Source organism: Sorex fumeus, unplaced genomic scaffold (assembly GCF_029834395.1).
Source record: "Sorex fumeus unplaced genomic scaffold, SorFum_2.1 ptg000010l, whole genome shotgun sequence".
NCBI classification, from domain to species: Eukaryota; Metazoa; Chordata; class Mammalia; order Eulipotyphla; family Soricidae; genus Sorex; species Sorex fumeus.
This window is the reverse complement of record NW_026606067.1, coordinates 10,199,048-10,221,058: the sequence shown is the minus strand read 5'-3', so window position 1 is coordinate 10,221,058 and position 22,011 is coordinate 10,199,048. Positions and strand designations below refer to the sequence as shown.

Sequence of the window (22,011 nt, the reverse complement as noted above, 5' to 3'; positions counted from 1 at the left end):
TAACCAACAGCTTCTTTCTTTTTCTAACAATTACCAGCTCAGGATCAACCAGAGAAAGGAACACATGTCTCCTAGCTTTGGAGATCAAAGGAGATCATGTACATTCTACGTGGTACAGCCATAGACAAGGCAAATATACTTTATAAATTGTCCCATTAGATGCCCCTTCTGAGTATTTTGTCTCCAGCTTTCCCATGACTTCAATCTCCAATGACAACAAAATAAAAACCTGCCATTTTTCTGACCAAAGTTTTTCCACTTCCCTTTCTGCATTTTAAAACTGCTCAACGTAAGTGCTGAGGACTAACTAATCTCTTTGTTATAGGAAGCTCTGAGTAGATTGATAACTTCTGTTGTGATTTATGCATTATATTATTAGAGAGTAAAATGAATGTTTTAGTGTGATACCATGTTTAATTTAAGTTTTGTTTGAGAAGTCCTGACTTCAGGAGGATAAATAAAGTCTTTCTATAAAGAACAAGTTCACTCCAAATGGAATAGATAACTGGATGTTATGGATGAAACTGGAAGAGATTATGCTAAGCAACGTAAGTCAGAAGGAGAAAGACAAAGACTGGATTATTCCACTCATCTGTGGTGTATAAAGAAACAAAGAAAGGTGACAGACAATGAAAACAAGCCTTAGACTCTGACCATAGAGCAGTGTTACCAGGGGAAGTAGATGGAAAAGGTCCAGAGAACAATGATGGAGGGATACTGGCATTTTGGTAGTGGGCATGGTTTGGCGACATTGTACTCTTAAAAGATACAAACATTTATACCTTGTATGTTAATGTTATTACCTCAATCAAAGAGAAAAAGAAAGCAGAATTGAATGTTAGATCAGAAGCACAAAATATACTGAAGAAAGCATGAGCAAAACACTATGCTATTGGCCTCCGGAGTGTATCTGGGGATAGAACACTAATGACAAGGAAAACAAAAGCAAAAATAAACAAATGGGATTATACCAAACTAATGAGCATCTGCACTGTGAAAGTAACAATCACTAAAATGAAAAAACACCCTACTGAATGGGAGAAAATGTTTGCACAAGCTGCATATGACAAAGGACTGATATCCAAGATACTCAGGAACTCACAAAACTCAACAAGGAAACAAAAAACAAGGAAAAAGAAATCTTATTTAAAAAGGAGGAGGGGAAAATTGAAGAAACTTCTCCAAAGATTACATTCAGAATGCCAATAGGCACACGAGAAATTATTTATCATTGCTGACTATCAGGAACATGTAAATAAAAATAACTATGTCATAATTTCTCATACCAGCAAGAATGATATATCACAAAATCAGGAACACCAGGAGTCTTTGGGGGTAAGGAAACCTCATCATTTGGGTGGGAATATAAATTGTCTCTATATAAATTGAAAAATGGCATGAAAAAATTTCAGAATATAAAAATAAGGTCCACCACTTAATCCAGCAATTTGATGCCCAAGTATGTATCTGAAGAATATAGAAACATTAATCTGAGATTTATTCACACCTATGTTCATTGCAGTACTATTTGTAACAGCCAATACCTGGCAGCAACCCAAGTGGACATATGAGTGGATAAAGAAAATGTGCTGTGTGTATACATACATACACAATGGAATACTACTCAACTGTAAGAAAAAAAATAAAATCTTGCCTTTTGCAGCAGGATGGATGAAACAAGCTCTAAATCAAATAAGTCCTAAGAAGACGGCAAATATCAGATGATCTTATTCACATATGGGAGATAGAGAAGAAAAGCAAGCTAATAGACAAAAGCAAATGAAAAAAAGCTGATGGGCTTAGATTGTGAAACTCTGCTTTCCAGCAGAAAAAGAGGAAGGATAGATTGAAGGGGTGAGGGGTCCAATGAGCTGAGGTGAAGGCATATAGGTCCTTTGGTGGTGGTGTGGTGTGATGATGTAAGCTTTGAAGAGGAATGAAATTATACCCATAAAATATATATATTTATATAAATTTATGTTGCCTCAAAACAAACCAAAACTAAATGGTCATACCACAGTATCCATTCTCTTTTTCTTTTATTTAATCACCTCATTAACACATGGGAAAATTCATGGTTGCAAAAATTGAGCCCTTGTCACCCTTCAAAATGCTTTATATTAGAACCCTCATAATTACTGGAGCGATAGCACAGTGGTAGGGCGTTTGCCTTGCACGCAGCCAACATGGCCGACCCGAGTTCGATTCCTCCACCCCTCTCGGAGAGCCGGGCAAGCTACTGAGAGTATCTCGCCCGCACGGCAGAGCCTGGCAAGCTCCCCGTGACGTGTCTGATATGCCAAACACAGTAACAACAAAGTCTCCAATGGAGACGTTACTGGGCCCACTCGAGCAAATCGATGAACAACGGGAGGGCCTTTACCTTTACCTTTACCATAATTACACTGTGAAAATGTTACAGTTATTACTTTCACTTTATAGATGAAGACATGGAAGTTCTGTGGGTTGTATAAATTTTAGTATAATTAAATGTCTGAGTTTGTATTCTAATCCAGTATACCTTATTCTTGCTTGTCAATACTATGTATAGAGTATTGACAATCTCTCTAGAGCTAGTGGAAGGAGGGGCAGATACCCAGAAAGTGGGATTAACAGATTCATTTTCAAAGAAGAGTTAATAGAATAGGCCTGAGATTGCTCTCCTTAGGAAGACCTGCTTGCAAGATTGAATTGGAACTTGAATTTTAGGAGTGTTAGCCCCACTCTGATTAAAAGAGCTCACTGTGCCTAAGCCATTTGTTCCAACAACATGGACATTCTACAGGTTATGCCAAATACTCCTTTCCCTTCAAGAAGTCTGAGAACTTGGTATATGCCAAAGAGAAGCTGCCTCTGTGATTCATCCCTAATAAAAGCTCTTGGTGCTGAGTGTTACGGAGTTTCTCTGGTACATATAACACTTTATAGTTCAATGTTGAAGGATTCTCCATGTCCTGATTTACTTCACAAGGAGAGGCCCCTTGAAAGTTTTCCTTCACCTTTACCGTTCATTGATTTTGTTTTGTGTTCTTTTCCCATAATGTATCTTAACTATGAGTGTCTGCTGAAACCTCTTGGCAAATAACTAACATTCAAGGTCCTGTTAGTAGTACTCAATACCACTAATCACACTTAAACAGAGAACTTATTTGAACCCACAGTCTGGCTGTAGGGACAAGGTTAAAAAGGAACAGGGAAAGTCAGCGTAGAAGTGGACTCACCTATAAAAACAAAAGAACTAGAGAATTTCTGCTCATCTCCCACAGATATACGAAGTAACAATAAATAAATAATACTGAAACTGAAGTATGAGCTGACAAGGATTCTTTTAAATTTTTTTTAAATTTTAATAAATCATCGTGAGATACATTTACAGACTTACAGACTTTCATGATTGCGTTTCAGTCAATGTTCAAGTAGCCACCCCTCCACCAGTGCCCATTCCCCACCCCCAATGTTCCTGGTATCCCTCCCCCCACCTCCACCCCTTCTCCCCTCCTGCCTCTGTGGCAGGCACAATCCCTCTTACTCTCTGTCCTTTTGGGTGTTATGGTTCACAATACAGGTAACAAGCAACCATCATGTTTGGTCTATAGTCTACTTTCAACATACTTCTACTATTCCGAGTGATCCCTCCAACCATCATTTATTTAGTGCTTCTCTCTCCATCCCAGCTACCTTTTCCCCCTAGTGCTGACAAGAATTTTTGATGTAGTCTTTGAAGAATAAATTGGTGGGAAATTGATTCGAAATTGTAAGTGAGTGAACACTTAAAGAAATTAAATGCAAAAATCTGAAGTTGATCATTAAAAATTAAGGTAAGCATTTTCTGGCATGAAATTCTCTTATGATGTTAGTGAAACATCATTCCCTTATGATGTTCTACACATGATGATATTTTTAATATTCTTATTTCTCTTGGTGGAAGATTCATCAGATTATGCCAACACAGAAAAAATGGTTTTATGCCTATGGTGGCTGTTTTGAAAAATTTATTGCCAGTATCAAATCACTAACAAGCAAGGAATGTACACTGCATTAAAAATTTAAAATATTCACATTAACATAAAGTATGGAGCTATATTTTAAAAGTTTTAATGGAGGGAGACGAATTATAAATATGCAAGTATGTAGAGTTGGATTACTTAATAAATTTTTAATGATCAGATGAAATATTATTTGTGCAATACTCAGGTTGAGCAAATGTCAGATACTGTTAGAGTACTGTTACTACTCTGATTATTGGTTACAGGTAGAATTTCTTATTTACCTGTTTGGTTTCTTTGCTACCATTCAGAAACATGATAGAAGAGTTATTCTCAAGATAACATAAAAGTATTTTGGGTCCTTGTCTATTAGGATTTTATTTGTGTTTAATATATGTCTGACAAAATTGTTGGGGTTAACATTTTTGTTTGCTCTGAATCTTAACATTTGGAGGGAGGGCTTCAAAACTGTTAGAAATTAAAACGCTTTTGTATGTGATCATGCTTTAATCCAGAATTTTCAAAAACCAAGGATCAAAAGGGTAGGAATTTGGATCAACAACACAAGAAGATTTTGTACATAAATCAAAATAGTAGTAATCCCAGCTTACTTAGTAATGGAATTAAAGTTTCAAAAATACACCTTGTAAAAAAGTGAATATTTACGAGATGAACGGCTAATTTTAAGGAAAGTATTTTTGAAATTAAAATTATACTATTTTTTTCAAGTTTTGTTTTGTTTGCTTTGGGCCACACTAGATAATGCTCAGGGGTTACTTCTGGCTCTGCATTCAGGGGTCACTCCTGACAGGCTTGGGCAACCATATGGGATGCAGGAGATGGAACCCAGGTCAGCTGCGTGTAAGGCAAGTACCTTACCCTCTGTACTATCTCTAGCTCCCCCAAATTATACTATTTTAAAATGGTGTAGTTTGTAAATAAAGTGAGTTTAATATCTACTGTAGTTTGTGGATGAATTTCAGTAGCCAGTTTGTACTTTAGTTATATTTAAAAGATTGTAACTAAATAACAAATCAGAGTCTAAAGAAGCCGGTTTACTCTTTTTTTCCTATACAAAAGAATTTTGTAAGTACCTAAAATGCACAAACGATTAAAAATTGAAAATGAAAGCTTATGTGGTGACACCTCATCATAATAAAACATGGTTGTGCTGAGTTGGGCTAGAGAGATAGTACAGAGCACAAGGTGCTTGCTTTGGAAACAGACAACCCTGGGTCGATCCCTGGCACTGCATATGGTGCCCACCAGGAGTAATCCCTGAGCAAAGCAAAGCATGGCAACAAAACCCAAACAAAGAATCAAAATAGACGTAGTTCTTTGTAGGATAACATTGGTTTGCACTTCCTCCCTGGTCACTGGGAGCTTGTGTTTGCTGATTGCTCTCTCAACCTGTCAATTACTTTTTTCTCCTGATCAGACTCTGACTTGTGCATGTTGTCTTTCTCTTCTCCTTACTGTCCTTTGCATGGTTAGCTATTTCAGAGCAATTATTTTTGGTATGGCTACAGGAAGACAGTTAAAAAGACAAGCCGGTGGCTTGAGAGTTGATTGACTTCAGATAATATTAGCTTTTTGGGCATCTGCTCTCTCGATTTAAGCCTCAGTTGCCCTTACTTCCTAGATCCTCCAAAACAGGGTCCTGATGAAGGACTGGATGGACTCAGGGCAAACCAGGAGCTATGTGCTACCCTGGCATTGAAATGGGCCTGGTCAAAGTGCCATAATGCTTAACCATAAGTTAAGAGCTTGGTCATGGACAAATTTTGTCATGATCCAAAAAGTAATAATTAGATTTGGACTCTAATGGGGCTAGGGATGATTAATTTGGCCTAGCACTGTAGTCTGAGTCTGTGGTGAGATGTTCCCAGGAGAGTCACCCTAAAAGCCTAAACGTGTCTATTACTGTGTCCATACATAATGGTAAATGGTAAATAGGAAGTAGAGTTAAAGATGTTAATGAAGTTGTTGGTCTAAGGAGAAGAGAAATACACCTTAAGGGCTGTTTTGCCCTCTTGGGCTGCAGGTGGCCGGGAAGATTGGAAAAACATTTTGATTGTGCTTTCTGTGAGGAGATGTGGTTGAGAGAAGGAAAAAAAGAGCGGCTGGGGGGCTGGGGGGGGGCGGTTATAGATTGAGTGTGAGACAGGGAGTTCGAGGAAGATTGAAGGAGATAAGGGGTTAGAATAGACGGATGGAGTTGGAGAGGATTGTAGAGCGAGTTAGAGAGGGTTGGAGAGAGCTGGGAGAGACGATACATGGAATAAATGGCAACTAATCAGCAACCAGCTTGGCCCTCGTTCCTCCTTCATCCGTCCAAGGCAACAGCCATCCTGGGTGGGGAAGTGGTTCGAGAGCACCAAAGGCAGGTGGCGAGAGAGAGCCCCCTGGATATACTGCGAACATCTGTTAATGTGTAATCTCCCCTTGCCTGCCCAGGTGAAAGGAGACTGTGCAGCTCTAGCTCTGGCTTGGGTGGGCAAGAGGGGCAAAGAAATGATACAGTTCTGTATTACTAAAACAGGATGAGAAAGCTATTTGGGTCTCCCCAAATCGAAAAAGCTATGCTTGGAATATCACATTCACTCAAGTGGGAGAAGGAATCTGGAATCCTTCTCATCTGCCAAGTCGTCGAAAATCAGATGGGCTGGACATGTAATGCAATTTGATTTTTTTTTTCTTTTTGGGTCACACCTAGCGATGCACAGGGATTACTTTTAGCTCTGCACTCAGGAATTACCCCTGGTGGTGCTCAGGGGACCATATGAGATGCTGGACCATATCGAACCTGGGTTGGTCGCATGCAAGGCAAACGCCCTACCTGCTGTGCTATTGCTCCAGCCCCATCTAATGCGATTTGGAGAGGACCGCTGGACTAGAGCTGTTACCAACTGGATTCCATGGGACGTCAAAAGAATGCGTGGCCGCCCACCTACAAGATGGTCAGACTTCTTCGTCAAGACCCTGAACGGTCGGTTTGAGGCTCTTTGTGTTTCTGGAGCGAGCAGGCGCCAGTGGGCTACATTAGCATGTGACATGGACAGACGGAGACGTTACTGGCACCCGCTCGAGCAACTAGAAGATCAACGGAATGACAAGTGATATTACTAAAAATGTATGCAGTAAGGATTATAAAGGAGAGAAAACATAGTTTTCTAGGAGGAGAATCAGAAAGACTTGTGAGAAGATATTTAAGAATCCTCCAGTGAAAAAGCTACTCCAAATGGGTAGAGCAAGGCACACAAAAGAACATATTTAAAGAGCAGGAGCTCTTCATTTTGAGGAGCCTCTTCAAAGAGAAAGTAAGGTGTCCCCGAGGTCATCTGAACTGGGTATGTGGCTGAGATCTGTTAAAGCTTCTTTCTAATCTCTTGAAATTCTGACAGGTAGCTTCGGAGATCTGTTTGTCTTTCAGTCACTCAGGATAAGCCTTGATTGAATATGTTCTCTTGCTTTTAAGCCACCACCTACCAATCTGAAGTGACTGCTTCTCTCTTCCTTTCATCACTCTTCTTTTGGGGGGGGGGTATAGGGAGGGGGGCCACCCTGGGCAATGCACAGGGGTTACTCCTGGTTCTCCACTCAGGAATTACTCCTGGTGGTGCTTGGGGGACCATATGGGATGCTGGGAACCGAATCTGAGTCGGCTGCTGTCAATGCGAACACCCTACCCGCTGAGCCCTCATCACTCTTCTTAAAGGGAGTTATAGTCTAGAATTTCACAGGGGAAGTATAGAGATTGAGAAGGATTGTGTGTCCAAGTGAGGAAGTGTGGAAGGAAAGAAAGGCTGAAATTTATGGAGTTAACTCTCTTCGCCAGAGAAACTAAATGAAATTTAGGGTTGTTTCTGTTTTCACTTTTTCTTCAGGTCTCATTCAATGGTTTTATGTCAACTTAATAGTTCTTGCTTAAAATTCTCTAAAATAACATGGTTTTCATTTTTTGATGAGTATAGCTAATTTTAGATAATTTAACTCTTAGCTCAAGGGCAGTTTGGGGGATGGTACAAATTCTTTTCCACCACTTCTGTATTTGGGGTGTCCTAATTAAACACTTCAAGCAGAAGCAGGAAGTAAGTTCAGGACATCTTGCGGTTTGGATTGCAGGCTGTTTTGATAAAGAGGGTTAAGTGGAGCTCTGAGCTGGCTTTAGAAGAAAACATCTGCTAATGTTAATGGTCCAAATTAGTTTGAGTCTCGTTAACAAAGAAAGCAAGTGTTGATTGGTTTTAAATTTCAACTCCTCTGGGTTCAATACAACTGGGTAAGATACAATAGAAAAAATATCAGGAAAGGCAGAATTGACCCTGATGATAAGTGGTTTGGAGTTCTGTAGGTGAATGTTATAAATGTTCTTAACATTATTGCTATGGACAATTGGATAAATCCAACCTGTTTAACTATGAACCACATTTATTAACTTTATGGGTATCTGCTAGTTTGTTTAGAGAGAAATTGATCCTGATTATCTGTTTTTTTTTTTTGTCAGATTACTTGTTTTCAGTCAGGGATAGCAAGTTTTCCTGCACCCAGACACATGCAATTCTGACAGTCTGCTTTCTGCTTTCCTTGCAGAGATGGCTACTGGTTTGTTGCTTTAGGGCACCCTCAAGGAATCATTGTTTCCAACATTACTTAAAAGAAACACTTGCTCTAAGTAATTTGACAGTGGTGAAAGAGAATGGCCATTAGAAAAGTATGGTGAATTTTAGATTTATTATTCTTAATTGCAAAATTACCTAGGTAAAACTAACTTTCAAGAATAAGAATTAAATAATGGAGTGCTTTTTAGTTTTGATAAATTGCAATTGAAAAGCATAACCCTAGGTTGGGAGATAGCACACAGGGCTGGGGCACATGATGGGCATGTGAGAACCCAAGAACCCAGGACTGAAAGATTCCCTCTGTGCCATTCTGAGCAAACCCCAGGAATAGCCCCAAGCACCCCTATGTGTGGCACCAAAATTTAAAAATCTGAGTAAAATGAAATTCTAAAAAAAAATTCTCTGCAGAGAATACTCTCTTTCAAACTTTTTCTTTTTCTTTTTGGGTCATACCCGATGATGCACAGGGGTTACTCCTGGCTCACGCACTCAGAAATTACTCCTGGCAGTGCTCGGGGACCATATGGGATGCTGGGAATCGAACCCAGGTTGGCCACGTGCAATGCAAACACCCTGCTCGCTGTACTATCACTCCAGTCCCTCTCTTTAAACTTTTAGGAGGGAGCTAACAAAATGTGGTAGTGAATCAGAAAGATGCTTGAAATATCTGCAAAGTTTGTCTTATATGTCAGGGAAAAGTGCTTCTTTTGTTGTTCTTGTTACTTGTTTTTGAACCATTCCTGGCAGTGCCCACAACTTGTTCTTGGCTCTGTGCTCAAGGATCACTATATGGGGTGTTGGGATTGAACCCAGTTGACTGCCTGCAAGGCAAGAGCCCTACGTGCTTTTCTGTCACTTTGACCCTGAAAAATGCTTCTTTATTGACTCTTCAGGTTGGGATATAATTCAGAGGTAGAGCACATTCTTCATATATGTGAGACCGTGGGTTTGATCATTGTACCATAAAACAAAGTTAATGAAACAAAGCTTATGAAATCAGCTACATTTCATGGATCAAAATCCATTTATGTGTGCATAAAATTATTATAAATTGATGCCTGGATATTATATAAATAGAAAATTAATTTGTGTAAGAAAGCACAATGGAAATCCAAAGACTAGATCTCTAAACTCCATGATTATCATATACCTTCTAGATCAATACACACACATAAATTTTTAGGCAACATGATACTAATAGTTATGTAAGTTTATCCTGACTATAGCTTGCTTTTTAAGTTAGATAAAATTTTGACATATTTCTTCTCAATAAATAAGTTATCTCTAATATGGTGACAGCATTATATTTCACTAAACAGTTGTGCCATAATTTTTTTATCCACTTGCATTGTTGGCTGCTACATTCAAGAATATTATGAACAGGGATGGTTATTTAAAAATTGTTTAACAAGAGTGTAGCAGCCAACAATGCCAACTGGCTAAACAAAATTCTGGTATGTCTATCTAGTTAAATACTTAAACTTTCCTATTTATAACATTTTTGAGCCCTGGTTAAAATCTGCTATTGGATGCATTCCTAAAGTTGAATTTCAATGTTAATGGTTTGCATTTTATGTGTGTTGGCATACTTTAGATTAGTTTTAACAAATGAAAATGTCTGTTACCTTAAAGAATATATTTGATTTGATATATATATGTGATTGTCCTCATTGTTTGGCTATTTGTTCTTTAGAATATAAACAGTCCTTATTTCATGTGCCAGTGTGAGTCTTAGATGACCATTACAGGTCACCTAGGAAATGAAACATCCTACCTAGACACACATTTCACAGGTTATGTAAATCAAAGAGAAAAGTAGTCTTGAGTAAATACTTGCTAACTCTAATGACATTTCTCATTAAAGTCAATCTTTTTACCTCTTCCACACCACCACCTGCTCAACAAAATGACTGTATGTTTATGGAGAGCTCAACACCATTTGATTGTATTGTCTCTGTGGTCAGGACCTTTTGTTTGGCATTTTTTTTGTGAACTTCATTGTTATTTTCACAATTGTTCTTTAATATTTATTTTGATTAGTCTGTGTCAGATTGTGAATTTAAGAAATCCTAGATTGTGAATCTAAGAAATCTTGCTAGTAATTGTTTTTGCTTTCTAGTTTTTGGACCATATCTAGCATAGTTTTGAGCTCAGGAGTGATCCCTGATGGTGACCTTTGTTGGTGCTCACATTATTATATTATACTGGGGATCAAACCAGTGGCTACTACAGCCCTTTGCAGGCAAGTACTCTAGCTGTACTATCTCTAACCACCTGTCTCTAAGAATCTAAGAAATCTTTGAGTTAAAAATATCAGCTTTAAAATATATTGAGTCTGTTGGCAAGTGTTTTTGATACTGTGGATAATATATGGATATGCTAGAGTTTGTTTAGCACTTGACATTGTTTTGTAGATATTTTTTATCTTGATGTATTTCATCATTATCATTCTTGAAGGTTGTGTAGTTATATTTTTTAACTATGTAGTATTGATCTAAATATGTGAGTTTCAGGGGGTATGGTGCTGCAAGCAGGTCAGTACCTGTGAGGCGAGTGCATCAGCAGCCTGATGGTGCCTTCAGACTTCCAGATACCCCAAAATTGCTGCTGTGCCTTTGGCCAGACCCCAAAAACTTGGGGCAAAGTTTACCAAGAAAGTAAACAGCCAAAAGTTAGGTATGTGGGAAACACACCCACAAACCACCTCCGGCTCAGCTATATAATTGGAGGCAAGGCCTCTCTGGTTCCTGATTGAACTGCTTAATGGCCATGATCCCAGAGACTCAGAAATGAATCTTGGAAACCAGCAGCTTTAGGTAGAAATGCGTCTGGTCCCTGCAGTAGGTTACTGGTGCTGGGCCAACCCAGGTGGGAATAGGTTTCGTGCCTTGGCCTGTTTCCCCTGGTGGCCCGGTGACCACCATCCTCCAGAGGCCACTGGATAGTCAGGTTTGGGCCCCCAGTGACGAGACACACAGGGCCTCATGGGATGGGGGGTGGAGCTGGGTTTGTCCTCCCCACCTCAACGAGACCACAAGTCATCGCCCACGAACGGCCTCTCTGGCTCCTGATTAAGCAGCTCAACAGTCATGATTCCAGAGACTCAGGAGCAAATCTCGAAACCCAGTGGCTTTTGGCAGAAATCCCTCCAGATTTAAGTGTTAAAATTTCGGAATTTCAAAATCACATGGCCCTACTGCAGCCACGTGACATCATATGATATTTATAACTAGCAATAGAACACAAATTGTCTATTGTTGCCCTTTCAGCATGTCTGAGTGTTGGGGTAAAATCTCAAATAATAATGGTGGGTCTGGTGTTGAAATATTGAATGTGATCAAAGTAGAGAGAGAGTAATGTGGAAATCATCTGCCCCACAGGTCGGGGGAGGGTGTGGGATGGGGTTATACTGGGGTTTTTGGTGGTGGAGAATGGGCACTGGTGAAGGTACGGGTGTTTCATTGTATGACCGAGACTTAGACCCAAAGGCTTTGTAACTGCTCTCATGGTGATTCAATAAATAAAATTATAAAAAATGAAAAAACAAAAAGTTAGGTGGAGTTCATGCACAATTCAATCAACTAATCAGTGGCTGAATAAATAGCAGTACTCCTACAAAAAAAATAAATATGTGAGTTCCTTCCTTCCTTTCCTTCTATACATGGAAAAACAAAAAGAAAAGATAAAAAGCCATGATATAAATTATAAAACATTTCAAATTATAATAAAATATTTGAAATTATTTAAGAACTACTCTGTGATTTCTTTGAATATGTGTATTTTCTAAATATATGAATTTTCCATAAGGATGTGTTATTCATATTAAACAGCTGCCTAAATATGAAGAAACTTGAGTTATAGCTATATTTCTGTATTGATACTTATCATAATGCCCAACATATACTGATAGTGATATAGATTATATACAATTTTATTATTGTTAGTTTTATCCCTCTTGGAGAGCCTGGAAAGCTGCCAAGAATATCCTGCCCGCATGGCAGAGCCTGGCAAGCTCCCCATGGCGTATTCAATATGCCAAATCTCACAATGGAGATGTTACTGGTGCCTGCTCGAGCAAATCAATAAACAACGGAAGAATAGCGCTACAGTGAGGTATTATTATACACATACATAACCATAGAATGTTTTTTTTTAAAGTAAAAGGTTAATCACAGTTTATAGTAAGCTAAATTCTTCAGTCTGTTTCATTGTACTATGTTGAAGGCATACTTTGACAGTCTTTTAATGTACGGCATCCTATTAAAATCTGTGATAAAAAATCTCATCGTGATAAAAGCATTCAACTCACTTCCTAATTCATGTCCTATTTTACGTCTTCACAGTTTAAGAAAGTACACATTATTACCTGGCAATAGTCTTTTCAAAAGTATTTTATTATGGAAAATGGCTTCATTTGGGGTGGATGTAGTGAAAGAAATAACCCTTGATTTTAGGTCACCCAGATAATTTTTTAGCTAAATTCAGTGCTCATTAAAAAATACCATTTATATATATATTTTTTCTTTTTGGGTCATGCCTGGCAATGCTCAGGGGTCACTCCTGGCTCTGCACTCAGGAATTACTCCTGGAGGTGCTTGGGGGACCAAATGGGATACTGGGAATCAAACCCGTGTTGGCTGCATACAAGACAAATGCCCTACCCACTGTGCTATCTCTCCAGCCCTATAAATGTGTTTTCTATGCTTTTGTACTAACCATGCATAAATACTATGAATGTTATTTAAAGTTCTCAAATGTTTTATTCTTAGGATTCATAAAATTTTTTAAAATTAGTGAAGCTCCCAATTTTTAAAGCTATTTAGTGTATTCAGGGCTGGAGCTATAGCACAGCGGTAGGGCATTCGCCTTACAAGTGGCCAACATGGCCGACCCGAGTTCGATTCCTCCGCCCCTCTCGGAGAGCCCGGCAAGCTACCGAGAGTATTCGATATGCCAAACACAGTAACAACAAAGTCTCTAATGGAGACGTTACTGGGCCCGCTCGAGCAAATCGACGATCAACGGGAGGACCTTCACCTTTTACCTTTATTTAGTGTATTCAGTCTTTAAAGTGAAAACATTAAAAGATACATACTAATAATTTATTGGAAAATAATAAATCTTTCTAGTAAACATCAGTAACATTTGAATGAAGATAACCATTTTCTAAGACAGAAAATCTTAGCTAGGAAAATGGCCTTATTTTACACTTTTGCATATTTCTCTAGTATTTGGCTTGATGGAAGGGAATTGCATTCATATCTGCTTCTGTATTCAATCTGTTGTGACATCACAAGTCATGTAGTCTCTGGAAAACTTTACTATGTGCATCTGAGAGAAGAAGAAAGTCATGGAGAAGGAGAAATACAAAAATAGGGTGGTGGAGATATCTCAAAGTATTGGTGTGCTTGGTTGTGTGTGTGTGTGTGTGTGTGTGTGTGTGTGAGACCTGAGTTGACTTCCTAGCATCACATGGTCCCCTGAACACCACCAGGAGTGACCTCTGAACGTCGCACCTGGAGTAGTTTCTGAGAATCAGCAGGTATGTCCCGAAGTGAAAAGCAAGAAAAAAAGAAGACAAATAATATCTTAAAATTGCTATGATATTAGTTGTGTGACATCATGGTCTCCTTGAAAATGTGTGAAGGGTTCCCATGAGTTTCCAGGTCACACTTGTGAATCACTGATTATAGAATTGTAAAATATGGGCACCTTCATCCATCTTTCTTGTGGACTAAAATCTTTATAGATTCCTTTAAATCTTTATAGATTTATATTATTGTAGTCTAACAGTGTTGCACATTGACATTTGAAAAGCAGCTCTTACATTTAGTTGCTTTGTTATCTTGGAGAGTTTATCATGTTCATGTGGAAATGAGCATAATAATGTCAACTTCATGGTGTTATTTTTAAGCATTGGCTTCTTAGTTAACCGATATTTCTTCTGAATTTAGTCATTATAACATTATTCCTGAGAACCCAGTGGACTCTCAGTTTACTGATACAGACCTCCAGCAATGTGGAGAACCTGGCTCCACTTTGTGGTAAATTCAAAGAATAAATAAGTGGCTAAAAGATTACATCTCCCTTGTATGAAATCTGTGCGGCTGCTACCAGTGCAATCCCAGTATTAGAGGAAGAAGGGAGGTCCGCAGGAATCAGGGTTGGGCTTGGCTGAGGGCAGCAGAAGTGAAGTAGGAATTTGTGTTGCTCTTCTCCAGAGTATGTCTTTTGAACCTGTACCCTACACAGTCTTTCTAAGTAGAATTTTGATTTTCTTACTCTAAATGATGGAATTTGGAACTACAATTTGATTTCTGTTAGTTTTTTTTCTTTTTCCTACCTCCTTCTCTCATGTTCTAAGTACATTTCACATTATAACAAACGTGAAAACTGATATTCTGAAAACTGATATTCACTGTTGGAATAAAATTGGGAGCATTACTAAAATGCTAAGATATCTAATATGGATTTTTTACTCCTTGAGGTGATTCTGCTTTCATGTGCTTACTGATATAGCTCTATTCACTCTGGTTATAGTTGCTTTTCTGTTTTGCGGAGAGAGGAACTTTGGACCACACTTCACTTGCTCAGTCAGAGCTCATATTCTTTTCTGTATGCTCAATAATCATACTGATGGTACTCAGGGGATATACTTTAAGCCTGAGATCAAACTGGGGTTGGTCATATACAAGGTAAGCAACTTAACCTCTGTACTATCTATCTCTCTGACTACAATTTCCTTTCTCTGTATGTGGATTGACTCCATCAGAATTTCACATAATTGATTGTACAGATATTTTCTAATAATTATTCTTTTATAGAGTTCCTTACTTTGATTATGTAAAGAACAAGTTTTTATGCATAATTTCCCCCTAACTTAAATGTGTTTTATTTATTTTATTAAGGTAACATTGGTCTACAAGAGTATAAACATATATAACTTCTAGGAATACAATATTATCAACCCAGGCCTACCACCAAAGTAATAATTTACCTAAACTACAGTCAGCAGTGAGGGTCCATTCAGCCCATTCCCCAATTTTACCATTTGATAACCTCAGTTCTGTGATCAAAACTAAGGTTTTCTTTATTGCTGAACACTTTCTTTTGCTTCTTTATATAGCATGCATGAGCAAGATCAGTCAGTATTCGCATTTGTTTTTATCTTCTGAGTTGTTTTTCTTAGCATAATACCTTCTAGTGCCCATGGTATTGCAAAAGTCAGGGGTTCTATGCAATGACCCAAGACTGCAGTATGGCTCAGGTCCTGGGGTGCTGAGAATTAACTGGGCACTCCAATACAACTCAGGATCTTCTAGGCTACAACGGATGCATTTTTATTCTTTTATCAGAGAAGAAACATCTATTTAAAGTCAGAATGCTAATATTTACTGTTTCATTTGTCAAAACTATGAGGCACAATTCAGGTGTTATATGTAATCTAATTTGTGTTAATAAGGGTCAACATAGCCATCTGGGCAGCAAAGAAAGACTGCCTCTTGAGGAGAAGTGTTTTACTTTCTAAACCTGCTACATAAGTTTCCTTTTAATAGCATTTATTAAATTATGATATTGAACAGAAATTCCTTGACAGTTTTAAAAATATTTTATAAAGTTGGCCCAAATGCTGTGAAGTAACATGATTTCAGCAGTTTAAAGAAATCCCAGAATGAAGTGCAAGGAGTTAGAAATTGATCATAGTTCCTGTGTTTACTGGCTCCCTTTACTTTACAAAAAAATTCTGCCTCTCTTTGCCTTGTCATCTCTTCTAAGCATTTGGGTTTTAATCTCTTTTTAAACCTGGACTGTGTAAGCCTTCGCTCTCCAGGGTTGCTCATTGATCAAAGGTATCAACATCTTTCTTCCTCTGCTTCTAATTCTCTCTCAAACAGACAGCCTCGGCTAGGCTGAGTCTCTGCGCTTCCTCCATCTTTTGTTGTGTGTTCCTTTGTCTCTCTGGTGCACCGTTCCCTGCCTCTTTCACACAGCCCCGCCCAATCCCTCCCCCATCTGTCTTTGCTAACAGGAAGTAGACTCCTCCTCTTGTGTTAGGTTAAGTTAAACCCATATTTTGAAGTTACTTTAAAAAAAAAAGTCAAGATTTCCGTTTGAAATGAACATTTCAAAATGTTTAAATGTTTTAAACAATCCTTTTGATGTCTCCCATATTAACTGATAAAATGTTATATACAGTGACCTTTATAACTTGTTACAGTAATTCTATATCATTATATATCAATCTCCTGCTTCTGGGAATTGCTAATTTAAGTTATTTTTACTACAGAAACCCTAACTGTTAAGTGTAGAGGAATACTTTTTTTTTTTAAAAAAAAGCTCCCATGATGCTTGATTTACATATTGGTAATAGATTTTAATTTTCGTGAATTATTATCTTGTCAGCTCCAGAATAGACAGTAAGAAAGAGAACCCTGATTGCAGGAGACAGTAGTTTGTGTAGATGAATGATTTTTTTTTAATATCCTGAATGGATTGTTCATTTTTCACCTGGGAAAATCACTAAGGATTTTAAAGATTCTGTTTGTCCAGGTATAGGAAAAAAATCGCTTTTTAAAGAGCTGAAGATAGGGACTTTAAGATTTCTCTATGAAGATTTTAGTGGGGAAAAAGAACCCTAAGTACTGTCCTAAAGTGAACAATGCATTTACAAAGATCCTATCTTACACAGACAACATGTCTACATTAACAGTATCAGGGAGCTACTGTTTCTGGTGTTTATTCTGTCAGATGAAAGCATTTATTACAGGGTGGTGTCCCACACCCAACTTAGTTTCCTTTTGTGTGACTACTGAACTTTTCCTGAGAAGGAAGGGTTTTTGGTAGTAAGGGAACCTGAAATGTCACATAAAGACTGAGTGCTACAAGAAACTAATGAACTGTGCAGTTTTTCCTACAATGCATCCAAATTTATCTACTCTACTGATGTCTGGAACTACTTCCTGGGAATCCTTTATTTATTTTCAACCTGGATTATATCAAGAACATTCTAGATGACACACCAATTCCGTTTCTGGGAACAAAGGCTATCTAGTGTTTATTCATAAATGACCCTGCTATTCCAGTCAGCTCCTATCTAGTGGGAGTCTAGTATTTCCCAGGCACTCCTCTAGTGCTGGAAGATATAGTGGTGAGTTCCAAAATCCCTAACTTTGTTTGGTTTATTTGGGGTGAGTCATTTTGAGAAGAGAGAAAGAAATTGCCAGCATTTCAGCAACCAATGAATGTTATATTGGAAACAAAGCAAGGTAATAGGATGGGGACCAACTGGAGACACTACATTTTGGGGGGGGGTTGTTTTTGGACCACATACACTGGTCCTTAGGGGTTACCCCTGCCTCCAAATTCAAAAATTACTCCTGGAAGTGCTTGGGGGACCTTATGGGATGCCAGGCATTGAACCTAGGTCAGCAGTGTGAAGACAGCCACCCTACCTGCTTAAAAGAAAATTGATGTAACGTTCAACTTCATGTTGTACAAGGCTTGGATATGCATCTTAGAGACTCAACGTGTAAGTCCCATTTGAGACATTGCTTTGTCATGATCTTGAGGAGAGAAAAACAATAGATTTTTGAGCTGTATCAAGTTTTAGAGACCGCATTGAATGAATGAACAAATTAATTAAACTGAAGTCCTTCTTTAGCCTGCATGCCCTCCCCATTATCTGAATGTATCCCAGGTATTCTCCCATCCCAGAGATGTGTGCGTGAGGTTCCCTGTCCCACTTGTCCTAGTGAGAGTGTGTGTGGATGGAGGCCCCTGTCAGGGAAGGTGTCCTATCAATGTGTGCCCCCATCTTGACCCTTAGCTGCTTGAGAGGGGCTTAGCCTCCTGCAACCCAGAGTCCCTTGGAACAGAGAGGAATAAATGCACACAAATTATTGCTTAATATTAGAAACGTTTGGATTTTTTTAAATTTTGTTTTGTTGGGGTCTTACCCTGTGGCACTCAGGGCTTGTGTGCTCAGGGATCTTTCCTGGTGATACTTGGGGGACCAATCACGGGGGATCAAAATGGGGTCAGCTACACGCAAGGCTACCCTTAATCCCTTTATTATTTCTCTGGCCTCTGACTGGGGTCTTTTTGGAGAAGTTTGGTACAGTTTTGTGGCCAGAAAAACACTATAGGAATGTAACCTATTTATACCATTTAGGCTATACGTCACATTAGTTTCCTTATACCTGTTTTGCTTAAAGTTGCAGTAACTCAGAACCTCTGGACAGCTTTAAAATAAAGATTTCTTATACTGAAATCAGTCCCCTTCCCCATCCTCTGAGAATTGGTTGCCATTTACAGCATACCGCCAGCATTAGTAGTTGGGTTTTTTTCTCAGTTTTACAAATTCATTTTTATCTATCAATTTACCTTCACACCACAATGTATGAGCATTCTGTCGCACTGTCTTCTTAGCTTTTATCTTGAGTTTAACTGTAGTCATTATGGGGTTATACAGTGGAATCTTATTCTGAATTTAATTGGAATTTGGAAAAAGTTTTGAGTACCTCAAATGAGCCTGCTACCTGCATTTATGAACCCATATATAACCTTTGAGGGAAGATATTTTTAGTAGATACAGGAAGAGTTGAAAAAATAAATTGCTTATAGGGTACTCATGCACTAGGAGACATGCAGGAAAGAGAGAAGAGGAAATGATTCTAAAGCTTAGGGGCTTCTCTTAGGGTTCCAGCACTCGGGGAACCCTTGTCATGGTGCAGACATGGCCAAGTCTAAGAACCACACCACGCACAACCGGTCTCGAAAATGGCACAGAAATGGCATTAAGAAACCTTGGTCACAGCAATATAAGTCTCTTAAAGGGGTGGACTCCAAATTCCTAAGGAACATGTGTTTTGCCAAGAAGCCAACAAGAAGGGCCTGAAGATGCAGGCAACAATGCTAAGGCCATGAGTGCCCAAGCAGAGGCCATAAGGGCCCTGGTGAAGCCCAAGCAGTGTAGGCCCTTGATCACAAAGAAGAACAAAGCAAACTAAGTTGACTTGCGTATATTGCTCACCCCAGACTTGGGAAAAAAAGCTCGTGCCTGCATTGCCAAGGGTCTCAGGCTTTTCCGGCCAAAAACCAAGGTTGAAACCAAGGATCCAACCAAGGCTAAAGCCAAGGTTCAAATGAAGGCCAAAGGCAAGCTCCAGCACCAGCTCAATCTGCCAAAGGTGCCCAGGCCCCTGCCAAGGCTCCCTAAGAGGCTCCTGTCAGTGTTAGCATGGAAGGACTGATGCGATCTCTGGGCTGTCTCCAGTTGGGTCCTCCTGTGCTGTTTGTACAAAAAAACCTGAGACCAGGGAAAGGCAATAAATAAATAAAGCGTAGGGACTTTTCCTTCATTTAGAGATTTTGGAAACTTTATTTGAAATTTACTATTTCTTTTATTTAGAAACTCCTGGATTAATTTTGATCGTAAATGAAATTTACCAGTTCCTATAAATAAAGAATGACATTGTGTGATGTCAACACACAAGATTAATTTCCTCTAGATTCCGACTTGTGTGGTCCGGTGGGATGACAGATGGTACCAACAACAGGAAACTATTAGCTCTCACACCACATCAACTTCTTCATGGCTTTTTTTTTTTTTAGTGTATGTGGGAGATGATGGGGTTTTTTTCAGCCTGTATCACTGCTGCAAGCAGCCTTCTAACTGGTGATTTGTGGTGATTGCTCTAACTGCTCTAGCTTTATCTAAGTTATATGTTCCTCCACACTAGGCAACTGACTGATGATGGCAGAGCTTAAAATAAGTTAGTGCATTTGGATTTCAAAAGTTAAAAACTCTTTTCTACTACAACAGCATTTGCTATGATGTGTGAGGATGATCTGTAAGTCCAGCTGGACAAGGCATGTTAAATATGCTTCATTACATCTTTCATGATTTTGTTTTTAATTTAGTAATGGAAAGTAAGTAAATGAGTGAATATATAAACACCCACATTTCCAGAGAAGACACACATTTGGTGACTCGTTGGTGATATACTAACCAAGAAACAAATTGAATGTGACATTGCTCTGAAAACTAAACAAGATATGGATGGAAAGAATGGGTAACATGACACTGATAATTTAATAAAAAGTTACTGAAAAGAAATGTCTAAAAACTGTATGGAATAATTCACCGTCTTGCCACTGTTTCCCCCCTTTTCTGTATCCCCTTTATCTTTTGTCCTAAAATGTTTTGCTGATTACAGGTAATAATGAAATTGTAGGCCTATGTTTTAAAACAAACAAATTCTGTTGAACTGGCAGTGACAGGCTTTGCAAACAAATGTATTTAGGAAAATAAGCAGCTATATAATGTTTTTGTTTTTGTTTTCTTTTTGGGTCACACCCAGCCGATGCTCAGGGGATACTCCTGGTTCTGCACTCAGGAATCACTCCTGGAGGTGCTTGGGGGACCACATGGGATGCTGGGAATTGAACCTGGGTTGGCCACGTGCAAGGCAAACACCCTATCCGCTGTGCTATTGCTCCAGCCCCTATAATGTAATTATTTTTAAAAATTGTTCAAAAATAATTTAAATTAAAAACACCGTGATTTACAAAGTTGTTCATTATACAGTTGTTTCAAGATCTTAGTGTTTCAAGACCACCAGTCTGAACTTCTCTCCACCAATATCTCCAGTTTCCTTCCCAATCCCAACCTGTTAGGCACATAACAAATTTACTTTATATTGTTTATTCCAAAAAAACTTTAGAAATGGCTAATAGAATGACCAGAAAATAAATTAAGTGTCAATTTGTGATTGCTAGATGATATTCAGTTATGTGAATATGAAAATTAAAACCATTTAATATAATATAATAAAATGTATTCTCATTTATGGCCGACCCGAGTTCAATTCCTCCACCCCTCTCGGAGAGCCCGGCAAGCTACCGAGAGTATCTCGCCTGCACGGAAGAGCCTGGCAAGCTCCCTGTGACGTATTCGATATGCCAGACACAGTAACAACAAAGTCTCCAATGAAGATGTTACTGGGCCCGCTCGAGCAAATCGATGATCAACGGGAGGGCCTTTACTTACTTACTTACTTATTCTCATTTATATACTTTTTTATATTTATTTATTGAATCACTGTGGAAAAAGTTACAAAGCTTTCAGGTTTAAGTCTCAGTCATACAATGATCAAACACCTTTTTCTTCACCAGTACTTATTTTTTTACCACCAAGAACCCCAATATACCCCCCCTCCCACCACTCCCAATGCCTGAGAGAAAGACGAATTCTACTTAACTCTTTATCTACTTTGATTACATTCATTATTTCGACAAAAGACGCACCATTATTGTTTAGAGTTTACATCCAACAATTAGAACTGCTGAAAAGGTATTGTGAAATAATTTGTTTCCTACAGCTGGTTATGAGAACCATATGA

The 22,011-nt window shown here is 38.6% G+C and overlaps 1 long non-coding RNA gene and 1 pseudogene across 1 annotated transcript in view; one reads left to right on the top strand and one right to left on the bottom strand.

The window, feature by feature from the left end:
- LOC130020152 (uncharacterized) overlaps positions 1-22,011 on the bottom strand; it is a 67,595-nt gene that overhangs the window by 23,854 nt on the left and 21,730 nt on the right. The window lies entirely within an intron of this gene.
- Positions 19,322-19,826, top strand: LOC130020151 (60S ribosomal protein L29-like; annotated as a pseudogene).